At 41.3% G+C, this 25,019-nt stretch overlaps 1 long non-coding RNA gene across 2 annotated transcripts in view; it reads left to right on the forward strand.

Annotated features, from left to right (window-relative positions):
* Positions 1–25,019, forward strand: part of LOC102995311 (uncharacterized) — a 91,118-nt gene that overhangs the window by 20,810 nt on the left and 45,289 nt on the right. For both annotated transcript variants that reach the window (XR_008619467.1, XR_008619466.1), the window contains one exon: positions 19,656–19,751. This is a non-coding gene — a long non-coding RNA (uncharacterized lncRNA). The remainder of the gene's footprint in view (positions 1–19,655; positions 19,752–25,019) is intronic.

A 25,019-nucleotide genomic window follows, 5' to 3' on the forward strand; every position in this document is an offset into this window, starting at 1 on the left:
TGTTGAAGACTTTCATTGCTGGTTGACTGTCGTTCTCTCTTTTCTTAATTCTCCCTTATTTTAATATCCAGAGGGTACTTCTGATATCCTGGCCACTCAGTTCCTTGACCTCCTTTCCTCCAGTGATCTCATTCCACACTCTTCCTCTAGTCCCCTCGCTCCCATGATTCTTCTCTAGACTAGAATCTAGACTTCCTGTGACCTGTCCGTAATTTCAGTTTCAAACATCCCACCCTCTGACCTCCACTTCCTATCTTTTCAGCTTAATTCCTCTAATATTTGACGCCATCACTCCTTGAACTCTCTGGGACCTGCAATCTATTGATCCTACCGCCTTTCTCCTCTCCTTCCCTCCTAATCCTAATTCCTCTTATTACCCATCCATCTTACCACACTTTTCCTTACCCTCCTTTTTAATCATGTTCCTCCCTTCCCAGCTTAAATCCTGTGCTCAGTTATTATAATCATACCCTTGTACCTACTCTCAATTCTCTTGACTCTCTTGCTTCCTTGAACTGACCTGGAACAAACCCATCCTTGGTTAAATCCAACTCTGCCTAATCTATGCCTGTACCTATGCACTGAATGTGGCCGGAAAACACACACACACACACACACACACACACACACACACACACACACACAATGACTGGTTTTATTGTTAACCTTATGACCATAAACCTCATGTGAACATCTAATGCTTCCCAGCAATCATACTATCTTTTCCTAATGTATTCACCCCGCTCTTCTAGACAACTGTTTTATACCCGTTCTTTCTTGTTCAAACCTCTAGCATCTCTGTGTCACCAGAGATGGCTTTGCTTCCTACTTTTTTGGAAACACAGAAGCGATCAAAAGATAACTTCCTACAGAATACCACCACCAAATTTAGCTACCCCCCAGTACCTGTACTGGCCTATTCTTGCATCCCTCCTGTTACCATAGAGAGGAAATGTCCATACTCCTATCTAAAGACAACCACTCCATGTGTCTATGGATTCCATAGCCTCTCACATTACTCAAGGTCATTGCTCCAGCAATTTTGTTTCCCATATCATTAATTTCTCCCCTCTCCTGGATTATTCCCATCAGCATACAAATATTTACACTGTTATTTCTCTGATTAAAGCCTCCATCATGCCACAGAAACTTTTTCCCTCAAAGTTGCCGGTGACCTCACATTGCTAAGTCCATTGCTCCACCTTTAGTGCCCATGCTTAGACACAGTGGTCACTTCCTTCTCCTTGAAATGGTTTCTTCACTTGGCTTCTGGGATCCTACACATTTTTAGTCTTCTCTTCACACCACTGACGGCTGCTCCTGTTTCCTTTGCTGATCCTTCATCATCTTCCCAACATATAATGGGCTCGGTGCTTGGTCCTCTTCTTAGTTACCCGCATCCTCTCTCACTGCTCCTATCTATTTTCATGGCTGTCAATATTGTCAGTCTGCTGACACCTCTTAAATTTATATCTCCAACTGCGACCTCTCCATGAACTCTAGACTTGTATTTTCAGCTGCCTCTGGGCATCTCCCCTTGGATGTCTAGTAGACAGCTCAAATGAAACATCGCTAAAAGTGCACTGCTGATCTTTCCTCCCCAAACTGCTGCACCTTCACTCTCTCCCATCTTGGTAAATGACAGTTCTGTCTTTCCAGTTGCTCAGGCCAAAATGCTTGATGTCATCGTCAACTCCTCTCTTTTTCTCATATCCCACACTCAATCTGTCAGCAAATATTATTGGCTTTTCTCTCAGAATATATTGAGAATCCTAACACTTTTTCCACCTTCACCTCTGAAGGTGATGGTCTAAAGCACCATCTTCTCTTACATAGATTGTTGCAATATGCTTCTCATTGAACTCTTGGCTTCCACTCTCACCTTGCATTGAGATCCCTTTAAATTCTAAGATGTTGTCACTCCTGTTTTCAAAAATTCCAATTTCTCTGCATCTGATACAGAAGAAAAGCCAAGGTCCTTAGTGACCCACAGGACCCTACTCAATCTGCCGACTCCTGTTCCACATTTACCTCTATGATTGCCACTTCTCTCCCCCCACTTTCTCTACTTCAGCCATGCTCTAGGAACTCTAGGTTTCCTCCTGGCTCAAGACCTTTATTACTGTATTCCATCTTCCTAGACTATTCCTTTCCCTCATTTGCCCCCTCACTTCCTTCAAATTTTTGCTCCAACATCACTTTCTAAATGAGGTCTTCCTTAACTACGTCATTTAAAAATCTAACCTCCTAGGTCCCTAACCCCATTCCCTGCTTTTTTTTTTCCCATAGTATTTAGCTCATTTTAATATATCATATAATTTGGTTTTTAAAAAAATCTGTTTGATTTATTGACTTTCCCTCAACTAGAATATACACCCCATAAAGGCAGAGATTCTCCTCTGTTTCATCCATTGCTGTATTCCCTAGAACAGTACTGCCTAGATAACTAGATACTCAGTAATATTTGTTGGGCAAATGGATGGAGTTCACACTAGCTTAGCTGAGACAAAGCCTACCATGGCCACGTGAAGGTCTGATTATTTTGTAGGTGCCCCCTCCAAGGACGTGATTTTTAAAGCCTGCCTCCCCAGTGATCTTCTCCTTCCCCATCATTTCTCTGAGGACTATTCAAAGGAAACCAGATATAATCTGACTTCTGGAGTGGAGGGAAAAACAATGTGGGGTCCCAGAGGAGGGGGACAGAGGGGTTAAAGTGACGGAGCAGAGCAAAGGGAGAGGGGAGAGCGGGTCCCAAAGGAGCGGTTTCATTTCCCTGGAGACTGCCTGACACGTGTGAGTGGGCTCCTGTTCAAAAGATCAACCCAAGCTTTCCTTTCAACTCAGGACTCCCACATCTTCCACACACCTCCACATCCCTGGGCACGAGAGACTTCTCAAGCTTCTTCATGGGTGGTGGGGAGCAGGAAGGAAGTGTAATGCAGTTTTACAAAACCGCTCTAAAATTCTTGCATGAAAGGTGCTAAACATGCAAACTGTTAGATTTTATTTTTAAATTGTGCAAGCTATATATTTGCCCATTAAATGTTCACTTGCCAGTTATTCTCTTTCTGCTTGAAAAAAATAATAAAATCAAATCGTATAGTATCCAATTACTGAGATAAATTTGAAATATAAAAAAACTATTCTTTCTTGTTCCTGTGAGATGCTTCCAATCATTTAAAGGATAATATTAGCCATAATGGCTTTCATATCTTCATTTCTAATGTAGTTACCATTCTGTCATAGACCATGATCTCTGAAGCAAATAACAGAAGAGTTGTAGGGCATGAGAGCAGCCTGTCTCTCCCCTAACTTGTCCTGTCAAGTTGCTCAACATTTCCAAAGTCAAAATGTCTCTCTACCTTCTTTAAATCATCTAAATTTATTTTAATTAAAAAAGAATAATTCTCCATCGGTGGGAAAATTAGTCCTCCTTTCCAACACTTATACTACCTCCTTCCTATAAAGAATACCCTGCGCCCCCATCTAATTCATCTTGCTGCTTCTTGACAGTTTTTCTAGCTCAGTCATCAGTTGGACCCTACTCAGAGTTTGAGCACCCCTTAAGACTAGGATGAAACTGGGGCATTTCTGAGCCTGGGCTTTGCAATAGAACAGACCTGACTTCCAGTCCATTCTCTGTTACTTGCTATGTGGAGGGTCTTGGGCGAGATACTTAATTGCTCTGAACCTCAGTTTCCTCTGCTGCTGAATAGAGATAATAATATGTGCCTTATATTGTTGTTTAAAAATTAATGCACTTCGCCTAAAGACCACTGGGGAAAACACCTATAGTTAAACAGGTTGGGTTTATTACTTGTTGCATCGAGGAGAACACACAGTCCAGGCAAATTTAGGATGGCTCAGTAAGAGGGCGTTAGAAAGAATCTGTCATAGAATTGGGGCTTTGGGTGGGTGATCTGGGGAAAGGTTCGCTCTGCATTAAATGTTGTCAGAAAGCAGAGGCAATACACAATATGATTGTGTATCTCAATAAATCTTATGTACAGGGAGCAGAGACCAGCATGAGTATAAAGCTGTGACTGGTAAATACGTAGGAGTCACTCATTTGGTGGGGGGGTGGTATTTTGAGGGTGGCACAACGACCTTGTTTTTGTCTGCACTTGGACGAAGTTGTGAAGTGGCTTTGCTCTGTCTCACTTTGTCATGGTCTCCCAGCAACCTTGTCTGAGGTTGGAATTCTGAGAGATGTTTTATGTCTAATAGGAGGATAACAAGACTTTGCTGGGAGTGCCAGGCCAGCTTCTGAATGCTGGAAGTTGCATTTTTTTCTCTTATTAAACATAAACCCTTGGCGTAGTATCTAGCCTCTGAGGACTCCATACATTGTGGCAATTTTCATGGTAAAAATCTAAATTACACATTCAGCCTTCTCAATTCCAGAATAAGTAATTCTAGTTCTTTCACCTGAGCCTCAGGATACTGGAGGGTAATAAAGATAACTGGTATTTCTTTAAATCCTATGCCAGCATCATGCTAAACACTTTAAGTAGATGCTCATGTGTAATCTTTACCATAATCTGATGAGGTATTGTTATTTTTCACATTCTACAGATGAGGAGTTGATTTTTAGAGGTGAAGAGACTTCCCCAAAGTCATACAAACATAAGAATAAATGAGGGGAGGACAGATACCACCCCTAGGAAGTCTTCTTTCTTTAGAACCCAGATTCTTAAACATGACGTGATGCCTTCTATTTCCTGACTCATTGTGGATGGTCCAATCCAAAGCTTCTCTAGTACCAATTACATTTCTTATTCCTCATCTGAATTACAATTAACATTGTATTTCTTGCTCTTATTTTCCAACAATTCCTTTATAGTATCCATTAGCTGATAGCAAAGCATGTAGCTTTAATTCAAGACAGCTGGATTGTGCCTTCAGCATTAATTGAAGGACAAATCTGGTAGGGTTTTAAATTGGAAAAATTTTAATCTTCTCTTTGGACTAGAGGAGAATGGCGATCCTAGATTGTGCATTCAAAACGCATTATGGTCCCCATGCTACTTCTTAAAAAATGAGTTTACAATGTTCAAGCATAATAGTTTTTGGAGTTTTAACGAAATGGCAACACAAGGCAATATGTACCAGGCTGGAATTGGCATTTACTCGGCCTTACTGTAATGTTGCTGTATCAACATTCAGTTGATGAGAATGCTGGCATTCACACTTACACGTGTTATATCTGCCTCTAAGAGTACTTTGTGGGAATAGAGATCTCTGCTATATTATAGAGTTGGAAGAAGAGAATTAAAATATTTTGAGCATCCACTCTGTGCCAGGAATTGTCCTAGGTGCCTTTACACGATCTCATTTATTCTTCGCAACAATTCGGAGAAGGAAAGAATTGTTTGTGGTTCAAGTCACCAGCGTCTCACCCTGGGTTACTGCATATTAGCTTTCTAATTACTCCTTTGCTCTCGCTTTTGCCCTCTTATGGTCAAGTCTAAAGTTTAAATGATCTTTTAAAACTGTAATTCAAAACTCATCACTTCCCCACTTAAACACTCCCCCTGGCTTTCCATTGCCCTTGGAATAAAATCCAAATCCCTTACCTTGACCTCCAAGCCTACTCTGTTTGACTCCTTCCTGCTCCTCTGACTTTATCTCAGCCACTGTCCCCCTTGCTCACTGTGCTACAGTCACACTGGTATTCTTTCCTTTTTTTTCCCCTAACACCTCAAGTGTGTTCCTACCTCAGGACCTTTGCACTTGCTGTTTTCTGTGCCTGGAATCCTCTGCCCCAATTCTTTCTTTGGCTGATTCCTTGCTGCCACTCAGTTTTTAGCACAAATGTAATTTTTTTCAGTGAAACCTCCTGTGATTATAGAATTTGCAGTAGTTCTGCATTTCTAACCAGGCATTCTCCATAACTGCCATGTTTTTCTTATAGTTCTTCTCACCATCTAAAATCATGTTGTTCATTCATTTCTTCACCTGATTATTGTCTGTGTCTCTGCCTTTGGAAGTAATTTCCATGCTAGCAAGTACCTTGTCTGTCCTGTTCACCACTGTATCCCTGGAGCCTAGTTCAGTGTTGAATGAATGAACATGCATTTTTTACAGATAAAGGAACTGAACAACCACAGTAATAATCACAACAATAGCAACTGCAACCACCATTTTAAAATTTATTTAATTTAATTAATTAATTTATTTTTTTTTGCGGTACGCGGGCCTCTCACTGTTGTGGCCTCTCCCGTTGCGGAGCACAGGCTCCGGACGCGCAGGCTCAGCGGCCATGGCTCACGGGCCCAGCCGCTCCGCGGCATGTGGGATCCTCCCGGACCGGGGCACGAACCCGCGCCCCCCGCATCGGCAGGCGGACTCTCAACCACTGCTCCACCAGGGAAGCCCAACACCATTTATTGAGTGACTTCCAAGTCCCGGACATTAAGCAAGGAACTTGAAAAATATTCTTTCACTTCTTTATTTAATTTTCAAAGCAACTCTCTGAGGCAGGTACAATTTGCTCCACCTCTCAGAGAAAGATGCTGAAGCGTGAGGCTGTAACATGGCCCAGCTCACTCAGCAGGTGATGGGTCCTAGAGTGACACTTGCTTGTCTGATTTTACTGTTCTTTTTCCTGTAGCGCACGAGAGAGCAGGGCTATGTCAGGAACACATGTAATACAGGAAAATTTTCCTCTTCTGTGAAAAGAGAGGCAAAACCCACTTTAGATGTGATAGAAAGGTCATGGCACAGAGAAATGGTAAATCTCAGTAAGTGTTTTACAAAAAGTGACCAAACGCACTCCAAGCCAAGTTGGCTGGGCCCAAGCAGAAGAGCAGAGTCCAGTGTGTGAAGCCTGGACCGAGCTGGTTCTATGCTGATGATAGTTAAGTTGGTGCAAGACCGTGGCCAGGCCAGGCCCTGCTGAGCCCTGTGTGTGTGCAGCTGAGAGCAATGGAAGCCCATCTACTGCTTTATCAAGGGCCAGCTGCCATCTCTTGATTAGCAAAGCAACGTGTTCAGACTCACGTAGGAGGATTATTTCAAAAGTGCTTCATCAACAAGTCCCAGATATTCCAGGTTCCTTTCTTCAGCAAAGTGGGACTATTTGAAGGTTCCCAGAAAAAAAAAATTTACAGTTGCCCCACTGGGCCCTCGTGTGACCTCGCCTGCCCAGCAAGTTGGTTTCTGCCGCATATTCAGGGAGCCTAAACCTCACCCTCAACCCCAGGGCCTAATCCATTGCACCCTTTGGACTCTGACCTGGGCCTGAATCTGTCTGGGGAGTTCTGAACTCATCTTTGGTTGGCTTCAGGGTTACTCTGGTGGATCCTCTGAGGATACAGATCTCACTGGAGTTTGTGGGATGTTTGACTCCTGGGTTGTATAAAGACAGAGAAAGGACATCATGGAAAACCTGATGAAATCTGAATAAAGTCTGTAGATTACTTAATAGCATTGTATCAGTGTTAACTTACTGGTTTTGACAAACGTAACGAGGTTAGGCAAGATGTAAACATCAGGGGAAACTGGATGAAGGATAGATATATGGGAACTCTATGCAATTTTGCCACCTCCTGTAATTAAAAAATTATTTCAAAATAAAAAGGTTGTTGAAAAAAAAGAAAAAAAATCACATTGGAAAGCATGGCATGCTGGGGAGTGAGAAAAGCGGAAAAAGGAAGGACAGGTAAGAGCTGCTTTCGTGGAAAATGACTAAGCTTTCAGTGTCCTCATTCAGATTGTATGTTACCCTGGTTTTTAAATCAAAGGGGATATCTGGAATTGAACAACTCAGGAATTGTGTAGCGGCCTAAAGGGGAGAAGTTAGTGTCTTGGTTCATTTGGGATGCTACAGCAGACCACCTGAGTGTCTAGCTGGCTTATAAACAGCAGAAGTTTATTTCTCACGGTTCTGGAGGCTCAGAAGTCCAAGATACAGGCACTGGCAGATTCAGTGTCAGATGAAGACCTGTTTCCTGCTTTATAAGTGGCTGTCTTCTTGCTGTGTCCTTACATGGTGAAAGGGGTCGAGGAAACTCTCTGGAGTCTCTTTTATAAGAGCATGAATCCCATTTATGAGGGCTCCACCTTCATGATCTAATCACCCCAAAGGCTCTAGCTTCTAATACCATCACATCAAGAATTAGGCTTCAACATATGAATTTAGGGGATGGGGAGGACACAAACATCCGGTCTATACCAGTTACTGACCAAGAACATGAAGGGGCCAAGAGTATGGGTGAGACTGCAGGCATCTGGACTCTTATTCTGGGCTTGTCCAGGAATGCAACTCTTTGGGGAAGAATCAGCTTGAGAGACCACATGGTGACTCCTCATATCATTTAATTTTTTTTATTTTTTTTTGCGGTACGCGGGCCTCTCACTGCTGTGGCCTCTCCCGTTGCGGAGCACAGGCTCCGGACGCGCAGGCTCAGCGGCCATGGCTCACGGGCCCAGCCGCTCCGCGGCATGTGGGATCTTCCCGGACCGGGGCACGAACCCGTGTCCCCTGCATCGGCAGGCGGACTCTCAACCACTGCGCCACCGGGGAAGCCCCTATCATTAATACTAAACCCACTCCCACTATTTTATTTATTTTAGTCACTTCGATATGATTTGTAACTTGGAAAAGTAAAACCCCTCCAGAGTGGCTATCACTTTTGGGGCTGACATAGGTAATTTACGCATCATCTCAATTGGTATAATATTCCCGCAAGGTCAGTATTGTTATTTCCATTTAAAGATGAGGACACTGAGACTCGGCCAAAGCTACACCATCAGTTAAGGTCAGACTTGGGATCAAATACAGGTTTGTTCAACTGCAAAGCTTGTATTCTAGCCCTTGAATTCCAAAGCTTTCCTCTTTGAGCCATTCTCCATAATCCAACTTTTTTTTCCTGCAGTGCCTTTACATAGTTCAACTTGTACATTATTGGTTGATTTTCACTTTCTATGGGTTGTCTTATCTGTAACAATGGTTCTCAACATTGGCTCTGCTAATATTTTGCACCAGGTAATTCTTTGTTGCAGGAGGATGTCCTCTGTATTGTAGGATGTTTAATAGCATCCTTGGATTCCTCCTACTAGATATAAGTAGCATCCTCACACGCCCAATTGTGAACATAAAATTGCTTTTAAACGTTGTCACATGTCCCTTTGGGGGCAAAATGTCCCTCATTTGAGAACCACTGATCTACAAAATTAAGCAATAAACTTCTTAAAGGTCAAAATCTCTATTGTATTTCAAAAGAACTCTGTGATGTCTACATCACTGAGGTCATTAGGTAAACACCATACGGGGTCAAACACCACTGGGGTCATTCAGTAAACACAAAAAAACCCCGTTCTGATTCAAAGTTTCCCAGTACCATTACTAAATAGCTGTGGGATTTGGAGCAAAATGTTTAGCTTGATAAGACTCCGTTTTCTCATCTGTAAACCAGGGATTATACCAATTTCAAGCCCAGTTTTGAGAGTTACATGAAGGAATATATGAAAAGCACTTAGCATAGTACCTGAACCCTGGTAAACACTCAAGTGATAGAGATTTTTGTATTTTAAAAAATTCATATTCAATTTCTATCTCAGGGCCTAGCACAAAGTAAGTGCTTAAAAATTTGTAATAAATAAGTGAGTGAATTGTTAAGTTACCCTACAGGCGTAACTGCCTGCAAGAGTTATGAAACACAAACAGTCAAGGAAGTATATTGCTAACAGTGTTATTCATTCATTCAGGAGAACCCAATATCACAATAGTTTTAATCATGGATGCCTGTGTTGTCTTCTATGATTTAATAAGGACTTTTAAGTATGGTAGCAAATGCCTATTTTATTGGGGCTCATGGGAAGGGAACACAACTAGATGAGTCCTTCTCCAAGACTGTTTGGTTGCTCTTTGGGAACTTGAGCATAGAATTGCTCTCTGCAAGTCAGGGGAACGTGATGTTTGTTCTTTAGACAGTGAGCCATTCTTGAAAGGAAACCAAAATGGCCGGGAAAGAGCTGAAAACTTTAGGTGACCCTCTCTCTTGTTGCTTCACTTTCTCCAAACTCAAATGTTTAAACAAGGTTTCACAGCATGCTTCCCATGAGCTGATTGGGTTGACTCCAACAGTACTGATTGGGTAGACATGGCTTACATTCCCTGGCTGGGGCATCAGACCTATGAAAACTGTGCCTTGAGTCCTTTATGAATCAGAGAGAAGGACTTCCATATTCTCCAATGAAAAGAAGGGGATCTGGATCAACATGAGGGCAGGACTTCAGTTGAAATAGGGAATCAAGATGCCAAGGGTACAGGTCAGAGGCAATAGAACTGAGGCTGTGGAATCATACAAATCTGGTTCAAATCCAGGCTTTTGAACTAACTAGCTCTAGGACCTGGGCCATTTTATTTAATAAGTGTGCATACTTGTAAAATGGTGATGATGATAATACCTAATTCACAAGGCTGTTGAAAAAATTAGAATAATGTAGGTAAACTGCTCAGCATGGTACCCGGTGCACAGTTAACTATCAATAAATAGGAGCTGTTCTTTTTGGATATTCCATAAACGTCAGACAAATATCTTTATTATTCTGGGCCTGGTTATGCTGTTGACACATGAGGAAATTGGATTTGATTAATGGTTAAGGCTTTTCCAAAGAGCCTTAGAGTCTTGCTGGGTGCTAGCAAGAGAAATTAAGACATAGAGTGTTTGTTGGGCTGGTGAGATAGCATGCGTGCGGGTGCATGCGTGTGCGTGCGTGGAGGGGGTAAGAAGGGGGAAATGGGCTCTCGAACCTCTTGACTGCGCCAGAGAATCCACACATTGGGATTCTTCCATGTATTTGAAGGAAGGGTCCTGCTGCTAATAAACACCTATTAAAAATCACAGGGTTATATGATTTTTAATATCTTCCTCAGTTTTAAAATTCTAATGCACATATATATGTATACATATATTCACTTAGTGTGTGCACATGTTTATATAGTGTGTATATACACATAGAGTGGGTATATGTATATATAGAGAGAGTATGTATGTGTATATATATATGCAGCTAACATTTACTGAGTGCTTTCTATGTATCACACACCATCCTAAGAACTTTCCATGGAATATCTTATTTAATCTGCACAAAACCAACGAAACAGTTCCTGTTGTTATCCCCACTTTACGGCTAGACCGAGGCTTAGCGAGATTAAGTCGCTTGCCAAAGTTACGTAGCTAATAAAGAATTTCAGGCCAGATTTGACTGACGTCAGAGTCTGTGCTTCTTTTTCCTCTTTTAACTAATTATCTGTTCATCTACTGTTACATTGCTCCTCTCTCATCTTAATACTCTGACTGGATTGAGTGATTGAAAACAATAAATAAAATCTTCTAGATTCCAATCCTTAACCTTAGCCATCCTGTCTACTTTAAATTCATAGCTGCTTGTGCTGGTTAAAGGTGGATAGATTTGATTTCCACCTTAGCTGTGTTTTGTGTGTTTATTACAGTTTTCCAGAGTAATCCAATCACTTAGCAAATAGTCATGGAATAACTATTACTGGGCAGGCACTGGGTGAGATCCTGAAAGCATGTTAGTATGGAAACCATACTAGTTATAGAGTAATGTGCTAGTTATTGATTTTTAAACAATTCAAAAATTTTTAAAGCCATATGACTTTAAAAAAATAATAAATTCTGAGATGGGATCTAGTATATAAAATCAATGAAAGTGGAACTGCAGGGGTGATTGAAGCAGAGGCAGAAGTCCAGAAGCCTGCTCTCGGGGCCTTGCTCTCATCCAGTTATAGCCCCCAAGGCATCATTGTGGAACCCCGGGGGTGACCTGGAACGCAGTCTGTAAACTGCAGACCTAGTGTAAGGCTTGGGCATGCCATGCTTAGACACCAGCTATCATTGGACATTTCCTGGGTCTCTTCATATATATCTGGTGAGCTTTGCCTTGGAGGCCAGGAATATACAGATGATGGTGATATGCGGTCCCTACTCTGATGAATTTGCTCTTTTTTTCTTTTTAACTAGTGAAAAATAACCACCTCAACAATTATTCCTGTGTCCTAATGAGTGTTATTCTTCAAAATCCTGAACTGAGGTCAATTATGCTTCAAGGTGCTTATGGAATTGCCTTTAAAACTCTTCTTCTAAGAAACTCTGCCTTTTTATTTTATATTCACACCATAAATTAAAAACATTTCCTTAGTGCTGGATATTTGCCATACCAGATCCATGCTCCCATCAGTGTTCTTTTAAAGAAATAGGATTGTATAGGTGTATCTTTACTTATTATATTTTTAAATAAATTTTTATTTATTTATTTTTGGCTGCGTTCGGTCTTCGTTGCTGCACTTGGGCTTTCTCTAGCTGTGGTGAGCGGGGGCTACTCTTCGTTGTGGTGCAGGGGCTTCTCATTGCGGTGGCTTCTTTTGTTTCAGAGCATGGGCTCTAGGTGCACGGGCTTCAGTAGTTGTGGCTCGCACACTGTAGAGCGCAGGCTGCGTAGTTGCTCCGCGGCACGTGGGATCTTCCCGGATCAGGGCTCGAACACGTGTCCCCTGCATTGGCAGGTGGATTCTTAACCACTGTGCCACCAGGGAAGTCCCTCTTTGCTTATTTTTAATGACTTTGTCATCAAGAGTAATGTCTCATATTAATTAACATTTGTACATGTACATTACTTGTATAAATTACATCCCAGACCCTTTCTGAGTGTACACTTGTCTGGGTTACTCTCATGTGATCCTCAAAGCAGTCCTATATTGTGAGTACTAATAACGTCTCTATCTTACAGCTTTTTCAAATGCACAGAAAAGATGTGTAATATGTTGAAAGTGACAAGCTGCTAATAGGGACCATCAGAATGTGACTAAAGAGTGACCCCACAGTCACATGCGTGTCCACCCACCCTTCTGTACAATAACCAAGAACTGTCCAAACCACAACCACCGCTTTTGGTCCTTAGATGTATCAGAAGTCACCAGCCAAGGCAAAATCGATTTGCAAATTATGGGACAGTTGATTAATATTATCAAATTGATGATATTCTTATTATCTTACAATGTGTTCTTACACAATGAAGAAACGAGTTCTCGCAACGTGTTTCCTAGGAATGAAGTCATGGGGCTCCGTGCAACAATCCCAAAGAGCAAGTACCAATAAGGTCATTGAATGCAACTGTAATGCCAAAGATATTGAAAAAGCCAGCTTCTCCGTGGCTTCCCTGTCTATTCTTCCCCAAATTTCCTTTCCTCCCAACTCATGACATTTCATATCTCTCTTCTATAGTTAATGTTTTATATTTTCTCCTTAGTACTTAATGATCCCTAATATGCTATATATTTTACGTTTTTGCATCTTGTTTGATGACTGTGACCACAGTAAACGTAAATTCTTTGCGAGCAGGGAGTTTTGTCTGTTTTGATCTTCACTGTGGCTTTGGTACCCAAAAGAGTGCCTGGCCCATAGCAGAGTCTCAATAAATATTTGTTGAAACGATGAGTGAGTGAATTACACACCTCCACATAGGACTCAGCCACAGCACTTGGCATTTTATCCTCATCTCTCTCCCCCTGCAGATGCAGGATCAGAGGATGGCAGTGACACAGGATGTGACAGAGAACAGAGTTAGAGTCCCAGGTAGGCTGTGTGACCTCCACAGGCCATTCAGCCCCCCAGCCCCAGTTTCCACAGATGTGACGTGAAGATGATTAATAGCTGATTGTTATGGGAACCAAGTTACTTAAAACTCTTGCCAAAAGTATGTGCTTAATTAATAGAAGCTGGACCTGAAGCGAAACTCTTGTAAGAGTATTAAAAGCTTCTCTCTTTTAGAAAACATTGATTTTAGCTGAGGGATAAAAACTAAAGGCAGTGTGAGATTTTTATTCTCCTGAGGGGGCCCTAAAACATGTTAGCAATTTCCCTTCTGGCAAATGCCAGAATAAAACCCGGCTGCTTGGCACACTCGCCTGCCCCCTTTACTCAGGCCCACATGAGCCTGGAAAGCTCTGGGGAATCCAAGGCAATTTCACAGTTGCTTGGGGACCGCAGGTGCTTTGTGAGGGCTTCCACAACCTGTGGAGGCCAGAAAGACACGGAGCCGGATGTCAGAGGACCCAGGTGATGTCCTAGATTGAGTTAGCTGTGAGTGGGTAGTGAGCAACACTTCCTTAATGAGTGCAGAGCAATGCTGCATTTAACGGCAGATTTTTATACCTCCTGTACGTGCAGTACTAGTGTGGAAAATGGAAACCCAGATGAAATCCATCAGAATGCTGATAACGTTCAAGGTACTGACATAGAATGGTTCATAAGACCCCATGTTTTCAAATGAATCTTTCTATTTCATTCCTTTGTACAATGCCAGGGATTGCTTATGAATTATGGAGCATAATTAAGGAGGACGGTTCTTGGTGGAAGACTATGAAGCGAGAAATGACAGCGGTGGGGGGAGAGCTCGGGGCTGAGGTGAAGCCGAGGGAGCGGTTTTGTTGTCTGTGCGCGAGGGCATCACCAGCAGCCTTTCTAGTTGCGATAAGATGAATGAAGGGGATTTATTAACGCCCACAGGGATGGATGAATAGAACAAACCTGATTTCCTTTGCTTCTGGAGGAATAGGTGGCTTTAAACTGCTATCCTTCCGGACTGTTTGCTAACATCTTTGAGGAAGAGATTTCAAATAATAAAGGTGACGATGGGAGGACAGACATAATTAAGAACGATGCAAAGAAGTGTCCTCTTTAAAAGAGTGTGCCTACAGAGCCATTTAAAAATACACTTTGCAGCATGTCTTTAAGATACCTTTATATAACGTGTGATGTAAAATAAAGCCAGGGATTGAAATTGCAAATACACCAGGAGAGTTTTTCCAAGATTGCTGTGTCCTGTGGCATTTCTCTGGCACATTTATGAGAAAAATAGCTGAATAAGGAAGGCACAATTCCAATTCCCCACAAAAAGACTGTAGGTTGATGACCATCACTTGTTTGTGGGTGTGGGCCTGGGGAAGGTACAGAAGAAGGTAGAAGGAAGAGCATTTTGCTAGGAATCAGAAAGTCTAGGCCCCGCCCACTCTTGTCACTGTGTGACTTTGGTCAAATTTCTTGACTGCTTTGAGTTTCAGTTTTGTCATCTATGAAATGTCTAACCCACACAGTGGAAGAGATGAAGGACAAGTGGGGAGGCAATACTTAGATGTAAGTTACTGTAAATTTTCCGGTTCTGTGGTTGAATGTTGGGATTACGGGAATTAATGCGTTATTAGGGCAAACCACCAATAAAAGTAGATGAAATAGAGCCATGCATGAGACAAGGATGATGGCATGTTATGAACTGAGGATTGGGATTGATGCAATTCTGTGCACCTAATTACTACAAATATAAACAAAGAAACAAACAGAAGGATAATCAATGGAATGAATGAGTGAATAGATTAATGCACTCTATTTACAGCTCTTGTAGCACTATGTTTCTTTTATTCTAGCAACTGATCGATGACAATGGTCTTTCTTGGTAAAATTCATTTGGGGCAGGTAAAATCTAATTGATGAAGATACTGACATGAGGAAGGATGTTGGTATTAAAGAACAGGGCAGTTTCAACTGTACTGAAAATGTATTAGTCAGCACTGAAATCCTGACTGACCTTTGGCCCACTTTTGCCGTCTCAGAACCGCAGCTGCCGATGGCAATGAATGACTTCAGTGGACCACACCACCTGGAGGCATAGATGTCAGCTGCAGTTCCAGTTGTTTTTTTTTAAACAATATTAATTTCTTAATGCAGTAGGCATTTATTTAGCTCCTACAAGGAGACAGACACTGTTCCACGTCTTATAAAGCTGAAACGACCCAGATTTTACAAGTGGGATTGTTCCCTTAGTCCTGTTGGAGCAGCAATATAGAAATAATTCCTACCTACTAAGATGGGAAACATCATAAACCAGGTGAAAGTGTGTGATGAAAGTCTGGAGAGGAAAGATGAATAGCAGGGACAAGGGAAGTTCTCAAGGAGAATGCGGGGTGATGTGGGGTATGAATACCTTCTGGGGATCTAACCCAACTAGCCCCATTTTCATGACATATTAATGGCTGGGCGTCAGTTCCTTCAAATAAGGTTTGTGTTAGGAAATTAGGTGAATTTTAGGGAACCAGAAAGACCTGGTCCCCAATTCTCTGAGCAAAGAGGAGAATCAAGACAGTTGAGAAATATTATAATTTCCTTGTACTGTACATTTGCACTGATTCGTTTCTACTTGTTTTTTCCTTCTGTGGCTCATTTTCTCCTCCTTCTCCCCTCCCCCCTTCTTCTTCTTCCTCTTCTTTCTAATGCATTCTTTTTTTTTTTTTTTTTTTTTTTTTTGCGGTACGCGGGCCTCTCACTGTTGTGGCCTCTCCCGTTGCGGAGCACAGGCTCCGGACGCGCAGGCTCAGCGGCCATGGCTCACGGGCCCAGCCGCTCCGCGGCATGTGGGATCTTCCCGGACCGGGGCACGAACCCGGTTCCCCTGCATCGGCAGGCGGATTCGCAACCACTGCGCCACCAGGGAAGCCCTCTACTGCATTCTTAAGGACCAAATAGATTGTCTGTGAAACTGCGATTGAGATTCTCGAGAAAGTGAATCAACTTTGCATGAATTTTAAAAGTTATTTCGGGCAAAACTGTGAAGAACTTGGCTGAATTATCTAATTTAATATTTTGGCACATTTCACAAGCAAATAAAGTTCTCATTTTCCTATACACAGAGTCTCTCTATATAAAATTCTACTTGTCTGTGTATAGACACACATATGTGTATATCTATAAATGCATGTGTAATCAGTGAAACTATTCTGGCAAGTAGTATTGTGCATAATCTACTATCAGAGCAGTATTGCAATGCCAGCTAACGTTTGTTCTTGAACAAATATGTACAAAAGCAGCCAGTTATCTCTTTGGGTTAAAAAACGTTGAAATGTGTTTAGGATGACCAAAACAGTCATGCCTTAGAGAGGAAAGAGCCCAAGGAACCCACATGTACAGGATAGAAATATTCACTTAAGTTCCATAGTTTACAGTTTTGGAATACCTAGCAGGTTATAGTTTATTAACTTTGGGAAAAGTTGGGGAGGAATTTGGCAGTTATCCAATGGAGCAGATTTTGTGACTTCTCTATAAAGTGAAGAAACTTCCATTTGATATATTGCTCATTTCTTTGTTGATTTTACTGAAGCTGTTATTTATCTAATCTTCACAGAATAGTTTTCATTTAAAGAGTAAAACACTTGAAGAATTTTATACATATTCAACTTTTCTCTCTTTTTTTTCTTGTGTTACCTTATTTAAAAGTCACCATAGGGCTTCCCTGGTGGCGCAGTGGTTGAGAATCCGCCTGCCGATGCAGGGGACGCGGGTTCGTGCCCCGGTCCGGGAAGATCCCACATGCCGCGGAGCGGCTGGGCCCGTGAGCCATGGCCGCTGAGCCTGCGCGTCCGGAGCCTGTGCTCCGCAACGGGAGACGCCACAACAGAGGGAGGCCCGAGTACCGCAAAAAAAATTAAAAAGTAAATAAAATAAAAAAATAAAAGTCACCGTAAGTCATCAACATTTTTTTCACAAAATCTTCTCTTTAGTTCAGAGGGTTCCCCATGAAACAAGCATGATTAGAATCATCAATCATACCAAAAATATTAGCATAATTCTACCTTTGGTGACAAGTGGTAATTTTAACTCTGTTTTCTTTATAACATGGCTGTTAAATAATATGAATAAGTTGTAATAAACGTGGTACTTTGGTAAGGCTGAAGTAAACTTTTTCTCCCCATGGGCAGAAATCACTATTTTTTTAGGGTTAAAAGGCTATTCACTCAGGGAAACCTTATTGATACTTGTGAGGGTTGGGGGATACGGAGGACTATTCTAGAAACTTAGGTTCGTGGTAAGTTCCTAAAAGTAAGATTTAGGGATAAGCCATCCTCAGAGCTTCATTTTGGTTGGATCAACCCTTGTCCAGGCTTAAAGTCGTCTGGTTAGGGCCATGGTCAGAGCAGTAGTGGAGGGGAGTTGGGGAGATGGGCACTTGTCTGTCCATTGTATGGAAGTGACCAGCTCCCCTGCACCATTCCTTCCCTAGTCCCTCAACTTAGGGGGAGGAGTTTCTCTTCCTATGGATGAGTTTCTTCTCCTCACTGATGTTCTGCAAGTTGCACTTTGCCCTGAGAACTGATTAGAGGAAGAAAAATACTTAGGTTGCATGTTTTCCTACACATGACTAGTACATTTTTACAATCCTCTGAGTGACAGGGATCTTGAAGAAGGAAATAATTTTCCCACAGAGTGAAATCAGTAGATAATGACACAGCTTCATTACGGTAAACCAAGTGGATTGCTGTCAGAGAGAACATGGCAGTTCCACTGTCACTCTCGTATTAGATAATGTGTAAGCCTACAATTGTAGGGAAGACAGAAGCTGATCTGAGCATGAACAAGGCTCACCACATCTTGGGTCCTGCCGATGATAGCTTCATTTAGGTTTCAAAGACAGAGATGAGTTCCAATCACAGCTTCCTGCTTTTGCTCCTGAGTCCTGTGGAGTGAAAACTGTTCAGCCACCACTCTCACTGGTAGGCAGGTGGCTCGGAACTAGGAAGGAAGTTTGGCAGTGCTGAAACTTGCAGGGAGAAAATAGTAAAATAGTGGACCAGTGATCCATATGGATCAGTGGGAGGGTGGAAAAAAAATGAGGATAAAGAAACTGGGGCAAATTTATTCATTCATTCATTCAGCAATCATTCATTTAGCAATCATTCATTCAGCCATCATTCCTTAAGCTGTTCATAAGGCATCAGACACCGGTTAAGTGCTGCCGGTTCAGAGATAAATGACATGGATCTAGCCCTTTTGGAAACCAATCTGGTGGCTTTAGTGGGAAAAATGAGTAGGTTGAAAGAAGACTGACAAATATCAAAGATGACAATATAATGTGGATAGGGGCTACACTAGGGCTTTTCAGGGTGGCACAGACGATGAATTGGTGATTGAAATTGGTTTTCAAAAGGGGTGATGACTAAGCTGACTTCAGCTGAAGTCAGACGAAGGGTGATGTTGGTTGAGTCAGAGGAAGAAAAATACAGCATCGTTTAATGAGAGCTCACTACATACTAGGCAATATGTTAAGCATTTTATGTATCAATACATTATCTTATTTAGTCTTTACAATAACCCACATGATATAGGTATCACAAATCCCATTTGTATAGAAACAAAATTAAGTGTAAAAATTTGAGGAACTTGCCCAGTTCACAGAGAAAATATGGAGGGTCTGTCTGGTTGCAAAGCGTGTGCCCTTAACATGATGTCATCATAAAGAGGCCAGAAATTGTGGTATAAAGGAAACACCAGAAAGGAAGTGACCAGCATATCAGGTGTTTTGACTCATTCCTGCCTGGGTTTTCACCTTCTGATCTGTTCTAGCTCCACACAATTTCCCCTGGATCCTGAGTTGCCATGGAAGCCACCACATTATGGATCTTTGTGGTCAGTGGTCTCCAAACTGACATATGGGTGTTTATTTAAACATTATATACATATTCCATTGTACTGCATATTACATATGTTTTAAAACACAAGAAAAAGCTAAAAAAAATTGTTGAAAGCATAAAATAAAGCAAACATACACGTTGTCAAGTTTCCTTATGCCTCACGCCCTAGGGTGAATGGATCCATTTTGCAGACCACCACTCTGGATGGGTCCTCCTGCTTCTCTTATCTGAACCTGGAGCTCCCTTCTCCTTTATTTTAACAAAGGTAAGGTTTACACTTATTTTCAGAGTAACGTGGGCTTGAAAACGAAGTGAAAATGACAATAAACATAAAACATAAATCTCTTAACCTGACTTAACCAAAGCCCCTCAATCGCTCGCTTAGCCGGGGTAATTTACAGGATTCCAGAGCTCTATTCCTTTCTGCATCTCAGACTCTTTAATAGATAGGGTGGAGGTGAGGAAAAAATACAGATGGTGGGTGTCTCACCGGTTACACCAGCTATGCCTGGCTATGACACTTAGCTTCAATTAACACTCGTGTGTTCTGCAAATGTTTTGAGGTCTATACTTTTCTACTGGTTTTTGTTACTCTTGGTTTCCTGTTAAGATCCTCTTTTGAAAAATTTCAATATAAAATTTATATTGAAATTTATATTGAAATATAAAATATAAATTTAAAATTAATATAAATATTAAACATAAATTTAAAATTTATATTTCAATATAAAACTAATATCACAGGAGATTTCTTCTACTGTAATCAGTTGGAGATGAGCAGAAGGTCAAAGACATTGGCTGTGCTGATAGCTGCAGCCATTTTGGTTCAAGATGGCAGGAATTGTAGGCAGAATTGGAGCAGTGCCAAACAGGCAAAAGCCAAGTGAAGAAATGAAGCAAGCTGAAGTGGCCACAGGGCTTTCTCTCTAAGGGTTCTAACTTTGTCAGAAATCCTGATTCATCCTTGTTCATCTGTTTGCATTTGGAGCCTTCAAATATTAGCCCCCGTAATTCCTGTAAAGCAGCATAATGGAAGGATGAAAATTTGTATTTCAATTCTAAGAAAGCTTTTTTTGTTATTGTTGTTAAAGTTGTAACTGAAGAAATTCACTTGATAGTTTTTCATGATTAGGGGTTTAAGAACATATAAACAAAGCTGAGGATCAGAAATTTCTAAAGCAATCGTTATTAAAATGAACAAAGATGTTTATGAAATCAGACAAGCAGTTAGAGGGAGTGAAATGATTAGCTCTCTGCACGTGTAGTCATTTTTTATATCTAAGGATGAAGAAGCAGATGGTCTTGTTATCAGTTTGCATATTTGTCTGAAAAAAAGCAAACACCACAGGTGTAAGACCCATATTCCTTTCCACATGGTACGCATGTAAGAGTCTGGCTCTGAGTTTGTAATTATAGATGCTGCTTATAGAACTTGACATCATTTCACTGCATCCCAGAGTGCACTGAATCTTTGAGCAAGAAACCAACCCATTTCTAGTAGCCACACTCCAAATCCATTTGTCCAAGAACTTGTTGATATTGCCCTTAGAGGGAGTCCTCTAATGATTCTTTGGATTTATTGATTTATCAGAAATAATTATAGAATGATTACATTGACAGGCACTGTGCAAGGCACCCACTTGTACCTACAGCTCTTTTGGTGGAGATATATAAGCACATAAACCTTGATTACTACATTTGTATATCCACCAAGGGGGTCCATGATTTCTCATACATCATATGCAAATGCTTTTGGAAGAGAGTTTTATAAGAAAACTTCTCATAATTATAATTCAAATTCGGGTATCAGCAGCACAACGATACCTGAGATTTGGGAACAATGATTATCTATGGATTCTTCTGGAAGGAAAGTACACAAGATGGCTGCCCATATGCCAAATTCAACCAGCTGACGTATTTTGCTTTGCAGATTGTGTGTTGCGTTTTGAGTAGTTTTAGACAGAACATTCTCAGTTTTCTACAGTCTTTATCAGTCACTCTTGTCTTATTCCTTCTTGGTTCACATGTTTACATTAGTTGACCAGTCTATGGGTCTTCAATTCTGTTAGCTCTGATAGACATGGGAAGGGGAAAGGGAATAGGAAAAAGCGGTAGGAACAAATAGAAAGAGTAAAAGAGAGGGCTGGAACGGAATATAGGGGATTATGTAATGCAAAGGACAGGTAGCCCCAGGCTGAGGACTTGGTCTAGAGCAGATACCACCATGAACAACATGGGGCATCAATGTAGAGAGAGAGGAAGAAACCAGAGGGAGACAGTTACTACTATCTATTAGGTATCACAGCCCAGGCATTTTACTCTCATTATCCCTTTTAATAAACATAAAAATCTACCACCAACCAGGTATTCATATAATGAGGTTATAGTCAAGGAAAAGGAAGTTTGGAGGTTAAATAATTCGCCCAAGATCATGAGTACTGCAAAGGAATGGGGCCTCAAACCCAGGGTTATGTGACTCCAAGGCTGATATTTTCCCACTTTTCTACGACACTGGGATTATATATATATATATATATATATATATATATATATATATTTTTTTTTTTTTTTTTATATATATAGTACTAAGTCCAATTCTGGAGAAAATAAAAATATTTCTTGGTCACATTCTTTTTCATCTAAAATTAAAGTAGCTTTAGCAAGTACTACAGAAAAAAAATGTGTATTATTATTGTAACTTAAATTACCCATTTTACTGAATAAAGGATTGCCCATGAGGAAATTGGAATTACTTTTATCCACTAAGAATATTAACCCCTCAGATGTAGAAATACAATTCAAAGAGCAGATCCAGGTGAGTCTGAGTGAGGGTTACTCAACATCTACAATGTGAAGCCATTCCAGGCTGAAATTATAGGTTGAATCAACAGTATATCCCTGATTCTGATTTTTAAGCTAAAAGCAAAAAGATGCAGCGTAAGAGGAGATATGTCACTGCTTTGATTGCAGAAGTATCTTCTCAGAAGAGTCACTGATAGTAAGAGAGGAAAAAATGGTCTTTGGTAGATCTAACCTAGGTTGTCAGGGACAGGGAGAAAATGAGAAAGTTAGTTGATCATATGGCAAAGCATCAAAGTAGGGGAGAGGATGTCTAACAAACAAACCCAGAGAGTAATATTAAAAAAATGAGAAAAAATAGGCCCTATTACTAAAACTATAGGATGATAAGATCATGCCTGAAATCACAAAGATATAGAACTTCCTTATAATGTATGGTTAACAAGGCACTGTCATAAAGGAACATGTAAACTATCAGGAAATAAGTAAGAGCCTGTAAAAGTAGCTCTTGATAAAAGGTACTTAAAAGACCACTTAGCGTGTTTGGACATATGTACAACCGGGACATATGTGTTTCTGTTAAGATGTGGGTGACAACAGTAGTTAACAGTAGTTGTTGGCCTCTGAGGACTATTATGAAAATCTGTAAGAAGTGGAAAGTGGTAACGAGGTTGTTTTACTGGTGGGCATTAATAGTAGTCCAGGAACTCATGAGAAGCCTGCTTGTTTCCATCAAGCATTTCTTCTGATAAGTTAAGTGACTTGAGTTACCCACCTGTGCTGGGCAGTCTCTGTTTGCCCCTTCAGATCCACCTTCCGCCTCCTTCACCCTGCTCTGTGCCCTGGGAGGCTGATGTGTATGAACAGCATCCAGATTCCCTTGCCTTCTGGCTTCTAGTTGAGCTTGGCCTGCGGAGGCAGCAGCAGGAGAGGATAGGGCAGGAGAGTGTGTTCAGGGCGTTGACTCCTCTGGCTGCCTTCTACTGTGTTGTCCATTCTTTGTTTCTCTACTATGGACCACAGTTCCTGTGTGTGTGGAGAAGACGGCGCTTTCCTACAGCTCTGGATGAGTTCATGCCACCAGCCCAAGGGTGGCATGAGCTCCTGGCTGTTGAGAGCTCCAGTGGGCTTCACGTGAATTCTTCCTGCATCTTTGTAGCCCATCCCTTTCTAAAAGCTCTCCTCAAGTTCCCTGTTGGAGTATGCCTTGAGTGTGCCTGCTTCCTGATTGATAAATCACTGAACTTCAACTTTGACATCTGTACAGTGAGTTTTTGAAGGTCAGGTTACGAAGCTCTTCTAAGGGCTCGCAGAAATAATTTTAAGTAACGTTTCACATTAGAGTAAATTAGAGTAATAAAAGTATTATAAATAATATTATCAACCAAAATGCAAATATGGAAACTGCTTTGAATGAGAGGAAAGAAAAGCTGTGTGAGTGTTTACATTAGAGAGTCTGCAGAATCAGTTGTCACAGGAGGACCCCAGGAGGTGTCCAGTGGCAGAATTTTCCTGATCCCTTTAGTTCCCTTTTCATGGATTAATGTCGGGTTGGCCAAGATAAGGCTCAGTGTTAGGCTTCCAGGCTATGCCACAGGGCAAGGCAGAAGGTAAGATTCCGGATGAAAAAACTGCAAATAGCTCACGCTTCTTCTTATGAATTGTGGTAAGTCTTATTTCAGAAATATTTTTTCATCTAAATACATCCCTAGAAAAGGCCTTAAAGTTACATCTCAGCATCAGGTCAACACAGTCAAGTTCATTCTTCGTTGAAGCTGCCGGCTGGAGAAGAGGGTTCGTTTTCACATGGAGTGGACAATGGTACTTCAAATTGTCTTCAGTTGCTTTCATTCAGCAAGATTCCCAATGCTTTTCCCATACAACAAGAGAATGGGGAACACACAGGTTTTTTGAGGTGAAACAACTTCAGAACCAAGGATGGCTGTTTGAGGGCACGTCACAGACCACAGAACTGCTCAACTGGAGAGAAATGAGGTCGGGAAAGAAAAGTCCCCTCCTTCGCAAACCTTTTGGAGCCGTAGAAAGAAACGGATAAATACAGCATCTTATAAATACTTAACTGGTCCTTGGCCAGAGCAGCAGGGCCCACACCTCTGTTCAATGCTTTTGGCCACTAGAGTAAACCCCACAAATTTCTGCTTCCCTGTCCCTGTTCCTCAGCATCAGGGAAGGCCTCAAGTCTGGCCACTCCCATCACATCACAGGGTGGCCTGCGTTTTGTTTATATGCTGAGCTCTGTGCAAAGCTCTCACTAGGAATCATTAAATATAAAATATCAATTCCCAAGTTTAAAGGCAGCCATGAAAAGGAAAATCCCATTGTATTTTGGTTGTGCTGAGTGACGTTGCTTCCCCAGGCAAAGAATTTCAAGGTTTCAGGACTTTCGATCTCTATGGTTTAATTATTGCAACATGTAGGGAGGCTCTTGGAGACCCAATCCATCAGCGTTACGAGATGGCCCGAGTCAGGCAAGGCCTCATTAGCTTCTACCATTTTTCACACAACAGGGAGGTCAGTGGGCAGACATTAAAATCCTAGGGCTCTTTCCAAAAGAATCATAGTAAGATACATCCTGTGGGATCCTGGGATCCTTTATCAAGGAAACAGGAGGCAGACAAGTGAGAGAAAATTTGCAAAGGTTTTTAGGTCTTATAAACACAAGCTATATGAATAGTAGCATCAATATTAGGAACCATACAATCCTGTATATCCT

This window comes from Physeter macrocephalus, chromosome 15 (assembly GCF_002837175.3).
Source record: "Physeter macrocephalus isolate SW-GA chromosome 15, ASM283717v5, whole genome shotgun sequence".
In the NCBI taxonomy this organism is placed as follows: Eukaryota; Metazoa; Chordata; class Mammalia; order Artiodactyla; family Physeteridae; genus Physeter; species Physeter macrocephalus.